Here is a 23,055-nt window from a genome sequence, read left to right as displayed (position 1 = left end):
AACACATCATGTAACATTAAACTGTTTTACTTCCGAAACGACGCAAACACTTTCTCCTTCTTCTTACGAAATCCTTATCATGAAACAGAAGAAGAATTTTCTTTCTTCATTAAAACACGAAAAACGCATTCATTGACTAGGAAAAGGAGAGATTTCGACGAAGAAAAACGCGAAAAGAGAAAAGAATTTAGAACTTCTTCGTATAATTTAGTCCATTGCTACACTCCTCTCCATTTAGTAATCACATCTTATTGCGGGATTGAAATAGTTAAGATGAAAATAAAATAATTGCAGCACCACACATGCACACTGAACCAGAGATATCTAAAACTTTAGATATCCCTGCACTGAACACAGTGCACAGTAATTTATATTTCTATGTCTTCAATGATCTGCATAAAATGTCGACTTTGCCTATTTGCTGAGTGGCGTGACATCGGCGTCATCATCTGGAGCGACCCGTGTACCCGGCACTTATCAACCGATTACTTTTAAATCGATTGTTAGATATATCTTATTACCAGGGTTGCCATCGACATGGACCCAAAATTAAGGACAGTCGAAAAATTAGATCAGCATGAAAAAGCGTTTTTGTACATACTTTGTATTTATACGAGCCGTGGCATATCACATTCCAGACTTTTCACGAGAAACAATCTGCTCCAGCAACTCCTTGTTTTTAGGAAGTGCTTCGGACCTCACGACAGCTCAGGTCTAGGCTTACATTTACCAAGGGCCGAAACAGCACTTCGTCCCCCCCCCTGCACCCCGAAAATAACCGTCGGTCTTGATCCCGTCCCTCCCAAGGTGAGAAACCAAATTTCTTCACCTCGATAGAGGCGTCAACCAAGATGGTTAAAGGCCGTACACTAAGTTTAGACAAAATCATTTTTGAGCGTATGCAGCAAAATCTCCAGTAACAATGCTTGTAGTCTTGGTCCTGGCCTAAGAAAACTTTGTGGCATCGGGTAATATTGCTTTGAACAATTGCGATGTGCAATCGTTGGTGAGGAATGATTGCTGGTGTTTGACAGTATGGAATGCCCAAGTACCCTCTGCAGCAGCTGCCTTGTTGTCTGTGGTCGTTGGTGCTGATCGACTTGTGGAAAAATTATTCATCGGCTGGCTCAAATGAATCATCATGACACACTTCTTGTGTTTTGGGGTATCAATGCGAGTTGAAACAGCGGTCTTTCCTATGGCCTCCAGGTTAATGTCACAATTGCAGATATTGCTATGTGCGAAACTCTCGCCCTTCCAGCTTCGTTAGATACCTTTGAATTCTCTCTCATAATCGTCACGAAAAACGTGTTTACGCCTGTTCATTTGAACTAATCAGATTTATTCTTATTTTTAACTAAAACTATATGCACAAGTGTAACATAATTTAGAAAAATTTATCAATGATTTATTGCTATACTACTTTTTAATCAATGTGTCGACTGCACTGCACCTTTTTTCACTACGCAATAAATGCTGCCTTCCACACAGCTTAGGCTTATTCTGCTGTAGACCAAACAGCAGGAGCCTGGTACTGCTGTTTACTGCTAAAATGACGTCCGCTGCAGTAGTTTAGTACAGACGAAACTGCTATACCACCACTCAGTGCCCTATAGCTATCCCACCACACCACTCAGAAGTCAAATCTTGTGGTGTGTACGTCACAAGAGTTCCTTTCATTTATGATGTCATAAAATCTCAACGCAAGAGCATAATTTGAGAATATTATGCAACAAAGATGCCAGAGGAAAACGATCGAAGTTCTGTAGCGGTTAAAAATAAGACAAAATAAGGACGCAAGTCTAAAATAAGGACATTTCTTAGAAATAAGGACAGTTGAGTTTTCTAAGACGTGACCCTTCAAAATAAGGACAAATCTTAGAAATAAGGACGGTATGGCAACCCTGCTTATTACTGAGTCTAAGACCAACCCGGAGTTGCACTACTTTTAAGGTATACATCAGATTTCTTTTACGTCACAATAGATTGCTTCTGTGGAATCATAAACAGATAAATACGGTACTAAAGGTAAACAAAAATGAATTTACAATAACGTGTGTTCTTTTTACGTTAGGAATAGATTATGGGATGCGGATGAAATTCGTAATGTATTGGAAAGTGTCATACATGACCCATGTAAGCGTTACTGGAATGTGCCAAGTAACTACTCTAACAATATTGTTAGTAACTGCTGGTTACTTATCGTAGGTGTTTCGCGTGTGCCAACATGAATATATTGTGGTTGTTCGACGCAGGTTAGCATGTTAATAATATGAGAAGTAATATATGAATTTGTACAAAATCAACTACGATTACTAAATCTCCATTGTATAAAACATCAGAATATCTGTTTCAAGGTGCGCCGAACGATATTTGACATTATTGCTTTGGGGATCATGAGTGCCACGTATGAGACATAGGGATATCTATGAGTTAAGCAAGTCCTTTCCGCTGAGAAAATTATGAGGTCAATCGTAGGAAGCCACGAAATTCAACTCTGTACCCACACGACCTTTTCGAAATACTGTAAAACAATTAACGATAATTTTTCCAGCTTCTGCAGGCACTGTTTGCATGAGCTGTATCCGTACACACTTACGCAGACACAGTCGAAACACATTCGCGAAAAGATAATCAGACGAAATCAGGTTAAATGTCTATGGGCTCTTATTCCCTTTATATCATCTTCTGCATTGCTAAACAGAAATCGCTGTTCCTGTAGTAACAGCATTATCGGACTCGGAATCGTGCCAAGCAAATTACCAGATACGATCAACGCGTAAAAGATTTTGTGTGTGATGTGGCTGTATATGGCAGTTGATTACTCATTAGGCAATTGTGGTCTACAAGTGAAATGAGTTTATCTACGTTTCAGGAAAGGGATTCCGTATCATTAGATGCAACAGCGGCATGTTTAGCTCGACGTTTTCTAACAATACTGAACATTACATTCAGTTGCGACTAAACTAAACATTGCGCAAGCGCATTGGCAAAAATTGAACAATCGACTGTGTGAGTAAGCCTGCAAAAATAATGCTGTTTCACTCAAACAAGACTTCGATGATGTGATCAGATGGAACCTTGTGCTGGCAGTGTAGGCTATATGAATTATTACGGACACCTCGATTAAATACGGCACCTGAATCAATATCAGATACACTAGTTCCTGGAATACTGCAATGTTACCCATACAATGGGCCCGTTGCTCGTGTGCCATATGTCATTAGGCCCACATTTACACGATGAACTTGTGGGTCATGTCGAGTCCACATTGTCTGTATTGATGTTGTCGCAATTGAAAGATGATTTAAACGGAATTGAATTAAATCAAAGCGCGTGCAGAAGTATGAGTAACAATTTTCGGATAATAATTGGATTGATTACTGGCGGTATCGTAGCGACCAACGCTGATGATCACAGGTGTATTGGCTATAAAGGCGGTTACTGGAGCACGCCTCCAGCGATGTACACAAAGCCGCATTATCACATCAGTGAAAGATCAGAAAGATGTGGTCTCTGAGATATCACATCCCATTCTAGACACATGAGAAAAGGCGCATTATCACCATGAATATGTTAATGTGAATTACAAAATCCTTCTAATTGGAAGCTCCCGAGTCTTTTTTGGTGATTCCGTGGACGTCATAACCGCGAAAATAGGGGAGTCGATTACTAAAAAATTGACCTGCTGACGGCACAGTGGCGAGATAGCGCATAGTGTATGATTCACAGCTGCAATATCAATAGGCTACTCCTCGCCATCTGATCCGCGCATATGGTGTCTAAAAACCTAGAAGTGAGCCGTGCTACAAGTCGGCAGATACGGAATCGAAATAAAGACAATCGGCCTGTTGTAAATGACCACTGACCACTGACCACTGACCATTGTAGTCTACAAACACCATGAATAACACATAAACAAACCTTCTAACGGTCTACGTTTATCAGTCGGAATACAATTATTAGTGTTCATGTCGTCTGTGTGGCTATTGTGACCGTAGCGATCACTGAATATATAGCAAAATGAGGGTATAGGTAAATAATAGGAACATATGATATTAATGATAAAGTAGTTTTATAATTATAGTGCCAACGTTGGCCTTTCATGGATCCGCCTCCGCGTACTCCAGGTTTAGAACCCCTGATCTATACACTCAGCATCGCCATCTGATCCGCACAGGATGTGAACTACACAAAACATGAATATCGGTCTGGTGTAAAAACATTATTTGATGTGTAAACACCATGAATACTAAAAACAACAACAGCAACAACAGCATTAACAATAATAATAACAACAACAACAACAACAACAACAACAATGAGTCCCTGATTTCGGGAATTACGTTATCATGTATTTTCTAAATAATAATGCTGAAAATGCTTTTTAGAGCGCAAATTTACCGCACAATAGCATCCCATTAATGAATTGTCCACCCGTCAATGCTCCTTTGGTAAAACACTGCGCTATATACAATGTATCTTTGCGGACTTGCAATACTTTTCCGTCTCAACCCCGAAAACATTTGTCGAATCTGACATGATTTCTTCGTCATTTTTGTGCATATGAACGTCATTCGTCAATAATCCCGACTATACTGCGCGTCGTCTATAATTTTCCAGTATATGAAGTTATTATTATCCTCACAATATTTGCGGGGTTTTCCGTCGACAAGACTAAAAGTGATCGCGAATGTAGTCCGGCGTCTACTAAGAAATACAATTCCGAACTTGATCGTGGCTCATCTCTGACTTGTTATTTCTTAGCCTTATTAATCGTGGGAAAACTGCGATTTCCTAGGCGACCGCCAGGATTTAGCAACATTCTGGACGTCTCGTAAGTCTTGTTTTCAGACGTGGGCATAAATCCCGCGGAAATAATATTTTTTTGTCGAAAGTACGTGACCTCACACTGTGATGCTCGATTTACTCATTGTAAGGATATTTTGTTTTTGCACAATATACGGTGAATTTGAATATCTCATCGGCCGTTGCATTACAGTCTAGAGCTCTAGAAATAGTCAAAAGTTATTGGAGCGGAATAATATTACAGTTTACTACATGATACACATTGAAAGATGACCAATTCACATCCCTAGCAACACTCGGAACAAAATTTGTTTACGGTTTGAAAGTGACACCTATATAATTCTAAGTTTTCTCGCGCATTGTATTTGTATATAAAATCGTAATGATAGAGTAAAAGAAGGACTGTACAGCACTTTAAAGCATGTATAAAATGTTTATGATGCGCTTAGCCTAGCTTGACTTGCTCATGCCTGCGACAACACTTACGATGTTACGAAGTATGAAGCGATGTGAATATATCCACAAGCTGGTGTCGACTTGACAAAATTTGATACGTATGGATAGTTGCGAATTCGACGAAAATAACTAATCGCGTAGACGTACCGAGATGCATTCCTCAAAATGTACCGCGAGTATAGATATATATTTGTCATACCATCAACTGCTCAGTTCAGACGTATGCCCCTGCTTCCTCTCTTGCCATTTGTAACCTGTACAAGTTGTTGTAGGTACGATGCAGCTATTATATCTTGGGAGGCCCGCTTTGACAAGTAATAATGCCGATGGGTAAATCTACTAGCAATAATAAAATTCAATTTTAGCATTATAGCCGACGACGGATTGGTAATGTCGGCAATATAAGATCAATAAGTGACTAATCGGAGTTCAAACGTCGACTGTAACGAGCCGTGCGATGCCACATTTTTATATACGCGCAGCGTTGCAACTATGGTTGCACTTTAAAGAAATGGTGTTTTAAAACACTTTGTTTAAAACATACTTTAAACCAGGGGTTCTCAGCCCTTTCTTGGCTGTGGCCCATTTTCCGGTTTAAAAATGTGCTGTGGTCCACCTGATATCTTAGAGTCATAATCCTGTTTAATGCGTGGTCATTGACAGCGCCGATATGCCTATTTCTCTAAAATATGCGCGTTTTTCTCTAATTGATGATATTTGAATGTCGATGTCCCGGTATATGAAATCGCGCGAAGCGCGAAAAAAATTTCAAGTTGAATAAATCTCCTTCTACAAACAACCGACGAAATAATCTTAGGCCCCTTCGAGTTCTCCTAATTGGGGGTGTGGGTACGGCAGTTATGGCCCCGGTAGATCATACGCTAAAACTCGTAAGTAGATTATTTTCGACCGCTGCTCCATTCGCGTCGTGAAACACAATGATCAGATCCCCGCTCTGTGTGATTGGGACTTTAGTGATACTATTGTCGGGAATATTATAATCATTCTGGGCCAGCATCGAACAATTCCTTGGTGAATGGGGTACTACAGAGAAGTGAATATCCATGATGTACTTTGTATGTCTTGTACCAAAACAACTGAAGTTGCGATGTAGAATATTCAATCCAATGATACCATCAATTACTGTGACTCTTTCATAATGTACAATGATTTCCAGGCCGGACACTTTAAACCCACTTCAAAGATTAATGCGCTCCGATTAATCCTCAATCCATTAAGATTCGTTGCGGTGGTGCAGTATACCTCCGCCAGAAGTTGATAATAATTTGCAGTTGTGGCTATTTTTAGCTTACAATAATACGGCCTGCAGTAAATCTGTACATTAATTGCACTTCATTGCGAGTTCATTGCATACCCCTTTCAACGGCATATACGACATATGACCCTATGCCGGAATACTTGATTACTTCAGCATTATCTCCCAGTTATTATACGCTTGAAATTATTTTAGTTGCTGTTAGCCGTAGGTTGTTACAGCCAGTAGAAAAAGCCACCGTTTCTCCCTAACGTTTTCAATTTGTACGTGCTGACTTCATACGTTCCACTACGTCTAATCAGAGTAGGATGAAAAGCTTTATGCAGGCTACGTATAATTAGATAATACCAATATATTATTAGCGAATAACATAAGAAATATAACTAAACTTACATTAGTCCTGAAATTTTCTAATTAGCCTTGTGGCCCACCTCAAAATGCTCTGTGACCAACCAGGGGGCCATGGTCCACCCTTTGAGAACCCCTGCTTTAAACAGTGTTTTAAAAAAAGACCGTTCCTCTTTTTCTAGAGTTGTATAATTATGCCATAATTGTGTAAATATACTTTCGAAAAAACATGTAGCATGAGGCTAGGGACGATATGCACCTTATATAGTCGACCTAAATACGATATGGAATGGTTGAAAACTTCGAAATATAGTGTGTGTGTTGTATGTGGGGTTAATGGTGCTCAACTACTAAGTTGTTGTGCACCAGATCACGTCGAAAATAATATATCCGCAAAACATTAGATTAATCGGGTAGCCAATACGAATTCAATAACAGTCTGAATTGTATATGGACTGGATAATAGGGCCCGTACTGTCATGTCGACATGGTTCCGTCTAGCCGCACTCTTCAAATATTGTCTCTGAGAAGCATATACTGGGCACACAAGAGGTCGTGGATTCAATACAGTTAAATGTATAGTCCTGGTTAAAGATATTTTTGGTCCGTTTATGAGGAGGCCTTTTTCGTCACAGGAACCATATTTACCCAGTATTTTAAATTGTAAATATCAATTTATTGTGACGTCACAATTAAGGATTTGTGACGTCATGATTCACAATTTAAGAAAAACGAGGGCCACGTTTTAGACATGTTTGTTTTGAATTGATTATTATTTTAAATGAAACCCTAGTTGCAACTTTCCTGTGCTGTGAAACAAATGAGGATTACAATAAATATTAGCAAGGATCAGGCAACATTCCAGGAAATGCTCGTCATGGTCGTTATTCTCTTCCAGAATTCCAAGAAATAAGGTTGAGTGGGTCCACGGTCCATATACGACGTATCATGTTTTATATGGTCGATCGATAGCTAATTACATTCAGAATTCAGCAGAACAATCATATACGCTGATATCACAGTGTGTGTACAGTACACGGCGTAATTTTCACCCAGGTATCTTTATTTGAACAGTAGCATCCTAGATGAAAAAATATAATGTGCAACATTTTCAAGTTATATATTTCGTTATGAGCTGTTCGTTAACTTTAGAACGTGATAACCTCACTATCACGCCCTCATACGAAATTTAATTTACGTAAAGGACTGATGTATAAGACCTCTTTGACCTACACTTAATATTTCCTTGTCCCGACGCATATCATATCACATTTCTTTCCGGTCACTTATAAAACGATATAAAGTCTATAAACCGTTGCTTCGAAACAAGACGTATTTTGACAGGAAAGGCATTTCACCCACGCTGTCTGTTACGCGGCGATCTTATACATTTGCTTCAGGCTTGCTGAATCAAGTAATGCGAATCTTAAGCTTGCTTTAAAACTTCACCTTGATGTTGATTAGTCAGTGGGGAGCATACCTCCATTGTGCAACACGTATATGAAAATTTATCAATTAACCTTGACACGAGGAAGTCCAGAAAACGGCTTCAAATTGCAAGAATCAATGTCTGAAATTCGTACGGATCCGATTATGTAATGTGTATTCTAAAATGGCGAAGTATTTTGATTATTGAAATAGTAGGTTGAAGTAAGATTTTCTTTGACTATCGAGCCTATTACGATTAATGCGGTAAGAATGATATTGCAGCTCGCAACACTGCAAAACATATGTTGTTGATGAGGGTATAACTATGCATATGCAACCGTAAAAATGTTATTTTTGCTACATATATTTTTCTTGTTTCCTTGGTGCGACGAATAAGAAAAAATACCTATATATATCCATAAATACAAATACTAGCAAACACCAGCGAAACTATTGCAGTATAATTAAAAAATCCCCAATGGCTTGCATCTGTACCACATTATAAAAACTTCAAACTAAGAGCGATGTGTTTATTAAGATTAAAATGATACAGATTTAGAATTCATCTTGATTGTGAAATTTATTTGGTGCGCAAGCGGAAGAGATTAAGAAAAACTGGGTTAAGTGGGTCGTGGGATATAACCACAAATATACTATTTACACCAGTGGTTCTTAACCTTTTTTCCTCCAGCGCCCCCTTCCAAAAATTATCGTGCTCCAGCGCCCCCCAACCTCATATTGTACGGAATGTAATAAGGACAATGAGTAAGAGGGAGGGCCGTAATAGCACTTCGTCAACCCCCTAAAAACGATTGCCTTGCGCACCCAAAGCGTGATAAACCAAACTTCTAAGGGCTTCGCCCCCAAGAACCCCGTAGCGTGATTTCGATGGTCAGCAAGGTTTGTGTGGCCTGGTCGCCCTAGGTACCAAAATTTTCTATAATGCATGAATGAATAGGTGGTAATTACATATATAAGTCGCTATAAACTTTTTATCCTCTCAGCCCACGTAATCAGATTTACCAGTAGCGCTGAGCGAGCGGTTGTATGGGTAAAGGGCACGTAATTAATAATTAAACATATTCGGGAGTGCCCGTAGGTACAATTAATTCGTTACCGGGGCCGTAACAGCACTTCGTCAGCCCCCCCAATAAAAACGTTGGTCTTGGGGCCCCCATCGGGTGATAAATCAAACTTCCGGAGGGCTTCGCTCCCAGACCGCCCTTCCGCGATCCACTATTTCCTGATACTAGTCATCTACATTTGGTGTCCATTTACTGAGGCATCAGCTATTCTCGACTAGACGCGCGAAGCGCGAAAAATTTCACTAATTAATTACCAAATTGGTCAATATAACCGGGAATTGCATGTATATTGAGATCAATTTTTGTCCTCGCTCTGCTCACGTAAACAGATTTACCGGTAGAGCTGAGTGATGTGCGATTGAAAAGGTAGGACCCCTCAATAATAATTATACATCTACCGGCGTATATCCGTTGGCAGGAACGAAACGGCACTTCATCAGGCCCCCGAAAAACTTGGGTCTTGGGCTCCTATAGGGTGAGAAACCCACCGCCCCCATCACGTTGTTTGCTTTTGCCACGGAATCAGCTGTACTGTTCAGCGAGACAGCGCGAACCGCGAAACCTTTCGATAATTCATGATAAAATCGGTCAGTAAGATCGGGAATTGCATATATATTGCTATCAATTTCTTGTCCTCTCTGCTCACCTTACCAGATTTACCGGTAGAGCTGAGTGAGGTACAATGTTCCCTCTAAGCTGCGGACGTGCGCAGTGCTGACTGACACGGTCTCTGCGCGCGGAAAATCTACGTTGCGCACAAAAAATCCGAAGTTATGACCTTTTTTTAGTCGTTACGCACTGTTGTCCAAGGGTCAAGCGCAGTGATTGTTGAGTATGCGCAGACTCATCAAAACTTAGAGCGAACATGAACATTGTGAGGTGTCTTGGAAACTGTATGGCCCGTAACTAATATTTAAACATATTCGGGCGGGCAAACCCGTTGGTATGACTTCGTTGCATGATGTTATTTCGTGACCTCCTGTCTGCTATATCAAAAAATATAGCATCGCCCAACAGGGATATCGCCCAAGAGGAATATCTAGTCTTACATACCCCTGTCGCCCAATCGTACTAGACTAAAAGACGCACACGATTTCAAATTGGTATTTCTTCACTGGCATATAATTTTTTCCTGCCAGATGGAATTCGTCTTCTGGGGTTCAGATTGCCAAGACAGGAACATTCGGCGCCCATGGACAATTAAACCTATATGTCTCTTAGGCTATATATAACGAAGTTTTCGGTGTTAATTTGCTCTGAATACTCATTAAGGATATGTCCTACCACTCCTACCACCACATCATCTACTGCGAAGCCATTTTTCTCCAGCGCCCAGCCCAGCCCAGCCCAGCCCAGCCCAGCCCCCCCCCCATATCGCCCCTGAGCGTTTCCGCCCCCTTAAAAATCGCCAGCGCCCCTTGGGGGGCGCTGGAGGCAAGGTTAAGAACCACTGATTTACACCATATAAATGTAGCCAGCCGATCGATGTCAAAAACTTGCGTTGGCCGGGAATCGAACCCGGGCCTCCCGCGTGGCAGGCGAGAATTCTACCACTGAACCACCAATGCTAGAGCACGAGTTATAACTATGGCAATATAAATAAAATTTCTCTTGCCTGCAGGCAACACAGTTGCACATGCACATATACAGAGATTTTCGTTGCCCATTTCAAGTCGTTATTAAGTTGGTTTTATTTACTTGATAATATACAATATACATCAATTACTTGATTACTAATACTTATTATTATAATATTAAATCGTGATGTAGGTTGCAAAGAGGTTTGCACTTTGAGCACGATTCAGCCGATACGTTACAAATTTTCAGACACCTCTAGCCACAACATTACCATGTGTCATTTAAATTACTTCGTCATGAGCCTTCATAATCAACCGAGCGAATAATTACGTCAAATACGATGCTTAGAGATTCATCGCAGTGCGAATTGGGCGAGTTCACGCTTAAAGAATGATTTGCCATATAGTGCAAAGGAGAATCAATTCGCTTACAAAACATAATACTGCAGATTGAATGAACCATTCATGGCACCCTGAAACAGCACGCATTCTTTGTTTGCAAAGAGGGTGGGCGAAAATATATAACTTCAGAACCCAGGTGGGGCGATCAGCCTTCGATGAACCCTAGAGAAGGACAGACTTGAAGAACAAGAATCAAATTACTTGGCATACACTTTCCGGGTCATTATCGAAAGCTTGAACTATCATTGAGGACTGCGATACAGTGTTCGCTCAACCACGCAACTTGATTTTAACTCCGTTTGAAAACGCGTTATGTAGTCCTACTGGCGATACAACAGGAGCAATGTTTTAGTTTCGAAAGATGCTTGATAGTTCGATGATATGTGGTATTCCCACACGCTGACATTTTAGCATCGGTCTTTGACCGAAGGTCCTGCGATGTCGTTTAGCAATGCGTTTTCATCGTTCAAATGTCGACTCTCAAACTGATGAGAATGTTTTCGCGTAATTTTACCGCAGCGGTCAGACTGTCAATTATGATGATTAGTTGCTAATCCTTGTTTTGATCATTGGGTGTAGGGGCATGGCTTCGAAATGAATTTGCGGCAACAGAGAGAAAATTGATGTCTTTTGACTAATGACGATCCAGCAGACACCACAGCTCCACCTTCCATGGCAAATAATTCACATTTCCGATGAAGTTGTAATAATGAAAACATAAACAAACACATATTAAGCTAAGTTCAGAGAAATGATGGTGTTGGATCTAGAGAAGAATGGTATCTCTCCGCAGTGAAACCTCTACATCAGAGATTGGATCCAGATACAGGCCTACTCACGGTGCATGCTGTAAATTAAACAGATAACATGAACAGCGGATTTCTCGAGTCTGGCTGGCGTCAATCCTTATTTCACATCCACAAACCCCCCGACGTTGCATTCGATTCGATTTTGAACTCGTCGGTCTTAAGATGTAGCCGCACGACTCAGGGATATCAAAACCAGTTCTAGATATCCCTAGTACGGCTACACTTACACATCAAAACGTTGCATATAACGTAAGATCTCATCTCCCCAAATCTTGCTCGAACCGATCCTTTTTGACTCATAACAAATTGACTTTTTTAGTCAATTAACACTTTTTGGGGAAGAGCGATATTGATCATATCAGTAACTCTGTTTTACGAAACTTCAACAGGTATGCCTGACGTATATGAAAATCCGGTAACTAGGTTAAAGCGGAAACATTGTAAGCGCGCATTGATACGCCGCTGTGTTATTTCAGAACCTTCCGAGTGGGTTGGTCAAGTGAGGTATCGATAGAAGATTAATTTTGGTGACTCAACTATTACAGTTCTCATCTGATTCTCCCGTTGAATCCGGCCGGACTTTGAAACCAACATCCAAGTCCCATACTTGACATAGATATATATTATTTCCATCCGTCACTGTTACTAGTATATACAAACAAACACATCACGGTCTCTCTTAGATAGTTTTATGATCACAATGACCAGCTCTATCAAAAAGTAGTGTAGGCTAAATGGAAAAACCACAAAGCTTGAATCCTAATATCAAGAATGGACTCGAATCGACAATGTTCCTGAATGAGCACATTCGAATCCAAGATTTGCCCTGATGTTGGACTACGGCGAGAAAATCTTCTGGCAGGATTCAGCCGAATTCAAAATACAACCAAACTGGTGTATTTAGTAGCAGCTGCACCATTCCCGATGCCATACTATGAAAGTGGGGGAAACAGGAGGAAATGAAATCCCGTAAATATGAATCATTCACTCATCTGTCATGGATCTACAAACAGTTTGGGGAGATCAATACATAGATGGTCAGTCGAATATAGGTATAAAACCACAATGGACGTGAAGTCGTAAATAACAATGATCCCAAATGCGGGTGCACATTTTAGCTGATACACACGTCACACATTACACATGACATAAAACAGCCTGACTTTCCAAACAGTCTCAATACTCGACAGAAGCACATCATTCATTCGTAATATATACTATTAACATGCAATCGCTAGATAATTCATGATGATAATCCTGTCCGTAATGAGATGTTTTTGGGGCAATGCTTCTGGTAATAGAACTACATAATCAGATAAGACCCGGCGGAGGAAGTCCGCGTATTTGAGAATTGCTTCAAAACTAGTACAGCGTATCATTGCTACGAAAACAAACATAGCTGGCAAACTTGATATACATGTAACCCGGCGGTGTATTACGAAACGATGAATTAAATGCCGTATTTTTGTATATGTAATTGAGAATGAAATCGTATTGAAGAATTGATTGATTGAAAGATTGAATATATTTTAAAAACACCTGCTTCAGCAGGCCCAGTTTTTTCTTAACTTTTTAACAAAGAACAACTCATTATGACCTTTCGCGTTTTTCTAAATTAATATTCATGGTAACGCCATGGGGACTGGAAAATAGGATATCGCGTATCAAGTTGCAAATAAAGTTTTATATATCGATACCTGGTAATCGACGATTAGAAATATTTGTGCACAAATGTACTACACTGTAGTCACGTGAGCCAATTGCGGATATTGTATGTAAAAGTAAGTCATCAACATAACAAAGTCCGGGATAGCGATTTGGCGATCATGTTACACAGTAAAAGGCCATCTATCTTATCAAATAAAGTTTGATGATCGGGACGCATTTGTTGAGTATGGATTCCACACTGTGAGATGCGGGAAAGTCATGTAGGAGTCTATACATAGGCGTGGCTAACAAATCTTGTGAAATAGGTCTTATCTTATGTGTTGACTCGTAAATACTATTGCGGCAGCGGCCGATCAGCAACAAATAGTGTTTTCTATAATTCAGATTTTCGCAGAACGATTGAATTACGAACTTCATGAACAGACCGTTAGTGCCGTTATTGTCTGATAAATTCACAGGTGCGTGCATGAAAATTCCTGGAATTTTAACCCTTCAAGAAGGGAAATTGAAGGAACACTGGAACAGCAGTCACTGTTGTGATGCGCTCATTGGACACAATGACATTGTTGCGTTCAAAAAATTCACTCTTTGCGTCGGTAACGTTCATCAATTAGATGTGTGAAAATACCGAGCATTAACGTAAATACATCAGCTATATTTCGTGGGGTGGTTGGTTAAGCACCAGCGTCACGACCCCAATGACAGTGGTTCGAATCCAGGCTGTGACTAACTTCTATGCGTTGGCGGTTATAGGGGATCCTCATCGACGATCTCATCGCAATAGCAATGACTTAAAAAGCCCAATTACAGTGAGCCGAGCTATAATTTGGCAGCAAAAAAAACGATGAAGAGCTCCTAACAGAGACTGCCTGAAAAGAGTGCAAGAAAATGAGGAGACATGACGAAACGCATTGGACTGTACATAAATTGTCATGTGGTGGAGCACAAAGCCTTAAACAGGCCAAAAGCACCACTGTTGTGTGTAATAATAATAGTAATAATGACCGCGGGCATACCAATCATTACGTGTCTTCACTATAATCGCGAGTGCAGCGACGTCAACCCAAAGATCTGAATTGTGTTATTTATGACGCCAAGCTCAAGTTTCATTTGACGGAGTGGTGCTATGAAAAACCTATTAATATGCGCTGATAGCTGATGTTCGTATGCAAAAGAATAACTCAATCGGTACTGGGCAAAACGAGGTAGGGATATATATGTTTTTATGCTGATGACCGAAGTGTATCCTCGCAAAACGCATATTATACAGCCGTTATTATTGGGGTGACTCATCCTGCACGTGGGGTCATACGTAATACACGCAATAAATCCACAAGTGAAAATATTATTGCGTTCAAAAGGTAATAAAATAGCAAATTTGAACCCCATCACATCACTCACCTCCAATATACTGGGATAACATGTCGTCTATAAACTTGGAAAGATTGCAGTCAGAAATAGGCCCGAAAGTGTATCATTGAGACTCAAATTTTGACTCAGAAAAACAAGTACCGGGTGTAGATCGTTATTTCGCAGCGTGTTGCTTTGATTTAGCATCAATTTCGTAAATTGCTCCTCGCCATAATGATTCATCCCTTTGAGCAAGATATGATGACGTCTTCGAAATACATCTATGTGGTATAAATTCTGGGGTGTAACAAATTGGTCATTCGAAATTCGTACGGAATGGCTTATCAGCAGAACTTTTTATTGAGTTTTCCTGGTCGCCAAATCGGGTTACTCAACCAAAAGTGTGTAACTAACCAGTACGCTAGATGTGGCTAATGGGGCAGTTCATGTAGATTGTAAAGAGGTACCTTTAGCCTTGCAAAACTGACACGTCAAGTCTCGATTGTGCAATGTGAGTAACAACGAGTAATTTCAAGAGGCCGGTTCCATAGTCATTAATTTTGCGTAAAGGTATCTCCACATCTTTCAATCTACGACCGCCGTAAAATAAGATACTGAAAACGCTCCCGTACATTACTGTACGATATTTCGCCAAAGCAACGAAATGAATGCTTACGAATACGCTGTACATATTGAGCTAACATCTTCAATTCTATAATTCTGCTAAATTTGTACCAACTTACACTACCGCATTCCGGTCAGTTGACTATAAATTGCTAGGCGTGAATTACAAGAACATAAGATTTATCGCCGATGGCAAACTTATACCAGCCATGACTTGGAAAAGGAAGACGATTTTCATTTGTCATCATGACCTATGCACTCGCATGCTTGTGGGTGTGCGCGTTCTGTACATATTCCAAAACTCACGGCTTTCTCTGCCAAATTTGATGTTGGCTTTATTTAAAGATTCTAATTTGGTATTGGTACGCCACTATATGTTATCGATTCATCCGTGAAATCGCTTATTAAACCGCAGTAGCGTAATACCACGTATCCCGGTTCAATTCGCGAATAACTATAAATTACCAATGTCTATCCCTAAATCCAAATTATACATGACATTACCTCTTTATCAAAGTTCCCATAATATTTGACTCTATGATAAAGCCGAGGCCGTCAAACTGCTGCGGCACTTGAAATCCTCAAGATACAATATAAATGCTCATGCGAAAAATCTAATTACTAATAACCACTGCGACTTAACTGTATGTTTCTTCATATTGTTCACATGGAGAAAAATATAGTCGTATTAAAGTATCGTTATATTGTTGCTGTTTGTTTTTCGTTTGCTGGTGCAATGGCCCGGCAGGTGGGCAGAGTGCAGAGTCCAGACCAGAGTCAGCTACTCAGATAAAATGAAACGATGAGGGTCCCAAAACTTTGAGTAGTTAATCATAGGTAGCCACTTTCGATATTAGAAGACTATCTTCTCGACCAACACAAAACAAGTGTCCACACTGAAAACTGGTATTATCTACGAAAATATATACATGGTAATATTATGCAGTTAACGTGATGTCACGCATTTCCTGTAATTAATATTACTCGTATAAGTGATGAAAATATCCCCGAACTGCTTTCTACCCTTCTAAGAAAGAAAGAAAGCAGTGTAGAGTACTGTTCAAGTAGAAGAAGTAGGCAAAACATAAGCCCTTGAGTAAATAGTACAAGTAGGCAAATTCTACTCGCGTACTCCGAAAATGTAGAAGTACTTCGCTGCTGACAACCTCTGTCTTTATGCTTTGGGCCATAATTGCAATTTGTCTATAAGAGTGCTGCCCGCAAACAAAAACTCAGATCATGAATGCGACCCTCAGGTTAAAAAGTTTGCCCATGGGATATTTCCACTGTAACATGAATCTTATTCAGTGATATATAGGGATATTGCATTGAATCCGAAAGCATTGAATCGCATTTACCTTGCTTGGGAGACTACAGTGAATCTTTGCATCCGCGTTAATGTTGACAATAGTCGGTGAGGTTGCATAATTCTTTTCCAGATATGAGTACGCGGTTAACTACAAGCCTACATTATATTCGTTCACACCGGGACTTCCTACGATCCCACATTAATTCATCTCATGGGCATATGTTAACGTCACTGCGAAGGATATGAGACATATCCCAAGGCAATAACGCGGTTAGGAATCGAGTGATTGGGTGGGAAATATGGAATTCCATCTCGCTCCGTAATTTTAAGTAAGGATGCCACCAAAGATAAAGAAAGAGTGTGTGTGTGTTTGAGAGATGGGGTGTCATGTTGGAGATCAGCTGATATATTGTTTTGAAATCCCAAATACTATTACGTCTATTGTGTTATGTATAATAATAAAAACACTACCAGGGCACAAGCCTCACTAATTCATTTCGACTCCTTCCTTTCTTCATAGTATATCGCAATCTTGTGGTATTTGATCTGATGAAATTCTAAGTAAGTTGAACTGAGCTGAACTAAAGCTTCCAATCCAAATCCAAATCGAAACCGAATTCTAATCCAAATTCTAATTCCAATCCGCTGTTGTATAGGAGCTTAATAGTAACGAAATCGAAGGGCATCACTCCGTAACAGTGGTTACTAACCTACCAGTCTCATGAGTGCCAGGGAGGACAACACACACAATCAACTCACACATATGATTTGCGATGACACGCCATACTTGGCCATCATTGGTTGCGGGCAATTATAGGTCCTATCAATAGTCGAATTTTGATTGTTGTGGTGGTACGTCATGTGCAGTGGCGCACGCGGGATAGGTTGGGATTCGGAATTGAAACCATGTACTTCTGAAGTGCCAATCTTATCTTCAATATTTATACGCTCATTTTTAATTAAGAAACTGGTATCACGCTGCTGCGTTTGGAACGACAGATCTCGATGGCACCTTCCAAGTTGAATGCTCGCATTTCTGAACTGGTATCTAAAAAGGAACAGCAGAAGTCCCACTGATTGGCAATAGACATTCATTACAATGTTTTCATTTTGTGTCGAAATCATTTTAAATGGTTACGTCCGTTTAACACTCTGTTGATGCGAAGCAGTTCATTTTGCGCAACAGTAGTCTAGCAGTGATTCCCACCTGCGGCTCACAGAACCGCATGCGGCTCCAAGGTAGCCTTCTCGCGGTTCTGATTGACCTCTAAATAGTAAATATGCCACAAAAATAGAATAGATGACAGTTGTTGTTTGTTTCTATGAATAGATATAGTCAATATATGTATATGAATGCTAAAATGAGGGACATTTGTTATGTCTAAAGCCGTCCAAGGAAGCTTCCGAAAACCGGGAAATAGAATTATTACAGACTAGCGTCAAACGCATGGATAAATACCCGTCAGATTAGGATACATCTTGAGTTCCGCTGGTCATAGACCTTTATATATCGTCCCGTGAAGAGTCAATTTCGATACAATTTTACTAACATCAAGATAACGGCTCATAGCCAAGTATAAGTCCAATATTACTCAGCGTGTAATACCCTGCAAACTCGTGCATGTGCTGGAATGTACGAAGACTTGAAAAGCTATATCACATAACGACATAATAGTAACGTGTAGTAATGATATGCATTTTCAGTTGATTTCAATGCATAGCACTCGCTAATATGCGTCTATCAATGCTAAAATAACCGATATAGAATCTATAGAAGTATATGTGCAATTGTGCATGTGCATGTAGGTAAGTTAGTCACCTTTAAATTTTCGTTTAAGTATAGCCTATACTCGAGTGTTTTCATGCGGCTCCGAAATACAAAAAGGTTGGGAAACACTGGTGTGTAATAATGTATTATATGTGTAGTTAGATGTGTATTGTGATGGATTTTTGTTTTTATGACTCGTCGGTCCCCGAAGGCTTGCAGGTTTACGCAAGTGTTTACCAGATTAGTATACGTAAATAACCACTGGTGTAATTATACTTAAAGTCACAGCTTCGTCACTCTCACATAGAACGTAATCATGCCCGTTCCATAATTTGGACTCGGTCATAGATCGCTCTCTTTCAATAGTCTATTTCGACATCCTGTTTAGTCATCCAGTTAATAAGTTTGTGAGGTTTATGCGAAGCCTGGCCTGCAGTAGAGATATTCAATCACAAATTCTTAGTAAGTGAATCCGACCTATGACTGAAATAAGAGACATAAGTATTAAATCGCGAACGGGGCAAACGATTAGATAACAACCAGAAATTTCGATATGCTGCGATTTATGAAAATCGTAGCAGAGAAGCGCAGCACTTCTGCTATGAATCGACATGGTCTTTTACGTAAATTTTACAGATCCGTCTACATATGACATATATTTTTCTGCATCATATTTACATTGTCATGAATTTCAGACAGTCTTCTTGATGCCCAGGGTTGTATACGGATATACTCATGACGTATTTTGCGAATTCATTATATGACCTCCATTGACTCTCTTGCCATAAGTTCCGATCGGGCATCAAGCGTTTTATATTATTAGATTAAAATTGCACTTGAGGGGAAATTTAGCATAGTTAATACTACGCTTTGTAGCGCTATCTACAAACAAAACGCTATTGTTTGATTTTAGAAGTGCGCGGTTGAGTTGTTTAGTGGTACGCTGCTGAAGTGATCATAAAATAATATGCGTCTGGTATAACCGCGTCGCGACGCTGGGGTATTGAACTTAGTAACATTAAACCCGGATGCGTTGGCATGGTGTATCCTACACCAACCGTAAACGGCGGGAAACGTAGCCTATAACGCCGTCCCATTGTGACGCGTCAAGTGGCGAACATACTCACCTCACACAATGTACGGTTCATTACCATACGGTATATAGATAGTGGGATAAAGTTCATCGCACAACTTCTACCTTCGAATTACTAACTGTCTATTAGCTAGAGATGCGAATACGAAAATTTGTGATACGTGTGTGTGTGTGTGTGCACTGTGCGGCCATTGTATCGCGATATTCCGGGCTTAAAAGTGCAAACTGATAAATTTATGAAGAATGCATTCGTATATCATATACGGTCAATACCGCGTACACTCCACCTGCAAAGCCACTAATAATGATCGTTATAGGATAAACAAAACCGCAATAGATACTGGTCAGAAAATGGCACCAGGATTGCCAGAATCAGGGATAGTGAGGCGATAATGATCGTGTCTGCATGGGTAGTATCTCTACCTCCTCTTTGTGACATAGTCTATCACAAGGTCGTCGTGCCACACCTGATGATAACATATTCATATCTCTTAATATGGAGCCAAAACACAAAAAGACAACTTATAGTATACCCAACAGTTCAGAGCATATTATATTTCAGTGGTTCTCAACCGGGGGTCCACGAAGCACTTTCGGGGGGTTCGCGAAGCCATTTTGTTAAATGATTGATAAGCTAATTTGCAATATTTTTAAATTAGCGAAATAATGAGTCAGTTTCGCTTCATAATTGCTAACACTGCTGGGCTCACATCATTAGATCGGTTGTCTGAAATAAAATATCCTACAGTGCAAACTCATTTTAATTGCCAATAGCCTATTAATACAAACAGGTTGCTGTTTAGAGACGTTTTATTGGGGACGTTTGCAATACAAACTCCTGAATTTTTTCCTAATCTGTCCCAATGAAGGGATTGAAACGTCGCCACGAAATCCATTTTCTACTGGGTCATACATAACCACTATTCCAGATTAACTTCAAGATGAGATGCTACATAGAAATAGCTAGGCTAGACGGTTGTCCACTGTCCAGTTGTGGTGCCATATATGTTGCCATCACAGCAAAAGATGTCGTCGGAAGCGTTACGCGTTAATGTTACATTCGTCAGCGCCTATTTTTGTGGAAATATTTTCGGCACTCGTTGATATGAAATCGAAGACGTAGATTTTCGAGACAATAAATACAGCTGCAAAATTCGCTTCGAAATGATAAAAGTCTATACCCGGAGCCTACGATAACCTATCGCAGGCCCCGCTATACCCAATTTCTACATATAGTATGATATTATTTTCACGGAAAGTAATTTTGTGACTGGTTCTCGCAAGCCTACGAAGCCAACATTTGCACAAGACAGATGAAGTAGGCACGTTAATTGAGCTAAATTTGAACAAAATCTTGTGGGGGTCCGCGGGGGTCCGTGACAGTACGGGGGTCCGTAAAAGGGTGTGTAATGAGAATACCAATGGGTTCCAAGCAGTATTCCAACTACACATATAGCGACTGCTATATACGTGGCGTAATTGAAGTATACAATGTTACCTTCAAATTAATTGCATCTGAAGGGAAATCATTTGTAAACATATGGCACAAAATATCCATTGACGTAGATTATGGTATTATGTGCCACTGTGTAAAAATGTCGGTGTTATTTGAAAATGGCAAGCAGTAAATGTTAATCCTAAAGTCCGTAGGAGCCTAGAAACAAGAGAATAATAATTTATTTTGAACACCATTTCAAAAACATGTAATTTTACCGCGTTACGCTCAATCATTGACTTCGCAGAGTCGTAATTATTTCATTTAATAACCAGATGTAAAGGCTATTTCATTTCGATATGTTTTGATGTAATATCATTAAAATTGATTCATCAAAATGAATTAAAGTTAAGCTAAGTGCTGTCGCCCTCGCATTAGTTGCAGAGATGTGTTATATTTTGAAAGTTCAAGTACGATCAAAATCAATAACAAAACTGAAGGTAATTCATGAACGTCTACACAGCAATCACCCTTACATCTGTCTGTCTGAATAATGCATTCGGTGTATCGTAACACGAACTATTATGTATTCGACGAAAACTTTACCCACATCACATCTGCAAACCACAGGCTTTAAACAATGAATTTGATGATTATTTTCAATCTGGGAGTTGTGTATTGGATGTGCTTTCAAGCATATGTCACTAACCAATTTACAGACATTGCTAGCGAAAAACATGTATGTTATTCATGTTCAATATGCAAATGACTTTCACGATGATTTGGCAGCATAAGGTTGAACTGGATTTAGCAGACATTGCATTAGTATGAAAATAGTAAGAAGTCGTACAATGGACTGTAGCTTATGGTCAACCCGCTATCGCCGTGCGGGAATTGGCATTTCCCTCCGGAACGATGATATAACACGGCCGATATTCCAGTGCATGCGGCAGCTGACACTATTCAGATATGGGACGGTACTGTTCGATATGATTTGCCCGTATCAATAAATTACGCGGTTATGGAAAACGCAGGCACGCCCACAATTGGGACAGGATGTCATAAAACCGGATTCTTTCAGTACGGGTGAGGGATTCTATAAAGGGAACGGGGTTCAGGTCGACTCAAAGTCCCAAAGTCATGTGGAAGTCTATTCAATTGGACATAATATTATCCACAGAAGAGCCGCCAAGACAAAAAGCATTCCTTGCCAAATCCCCGTATCGCTAATATCATTTTATATCAGTCGCTAATTCGACACTGGGATTTTCAATATATGCCGAAGTAACCAATGGCTACTCGATTCGTTTCACTTGTTCCATACGGTAATTATGCACACCGACGAATATATATAACCAGTCCGACGTTGACATCAAAGCGCGATAATGGACTTGTGTGGGCGCTGTGCGAAATTCCCATGAATGCGGGCACACTTGTGTGCGAGATATACGGGTAACTGATAATATCCAATTCAGGTTAGGAATGTCTCGAAGGAGCGACCGCGTTTAAAGGCACTGACGGTATGTCTGATATACCCGGATGACATTGTAGACTTTACACCTTTCTCTCGAAACGGTTCCCGCCACTCGGCCGCGATTTATTCTCTCTAAAGAAATAA

The 23,055-nt window shown here is 40.0% G+C and overlaps 1 non-coding gene across 1 annotated transcript; it reads right to left on the bottom strand.

Moving 5' to 3' along the window:
• Positions 1-10,899: 10,899 nt before the first annotated feature.
• On the bottom strand, positions 10,900-10,970 carry Trnag-gcc (transfer RNA glycine (anticodon GCC)). Its single transcript has one exon. It is a non-coding gene; the product is annotated as a tRNA-Gly (tRNA).
• Positions 10,971-23,055: the final 12,085 nt, after the last annotated feature.

Source organism: Botryllus schlosseri, chromosome 10 (assembly GCF_051294905.1).
Source record: "Botryllus schlosseri isolate E-star chromosome 10, Bs_hap1, whole genome shotgun sequence".
Lineage (NCBI taxonomy): Eukaryota > Metazoa > Chordata > Ascidiacea > Stolidobranchia > Styelidae > Botryllus > Botryllus schlosseri.
This window is presented reverse-complemented; position numbering and strand designations above follow the sequence as displayed.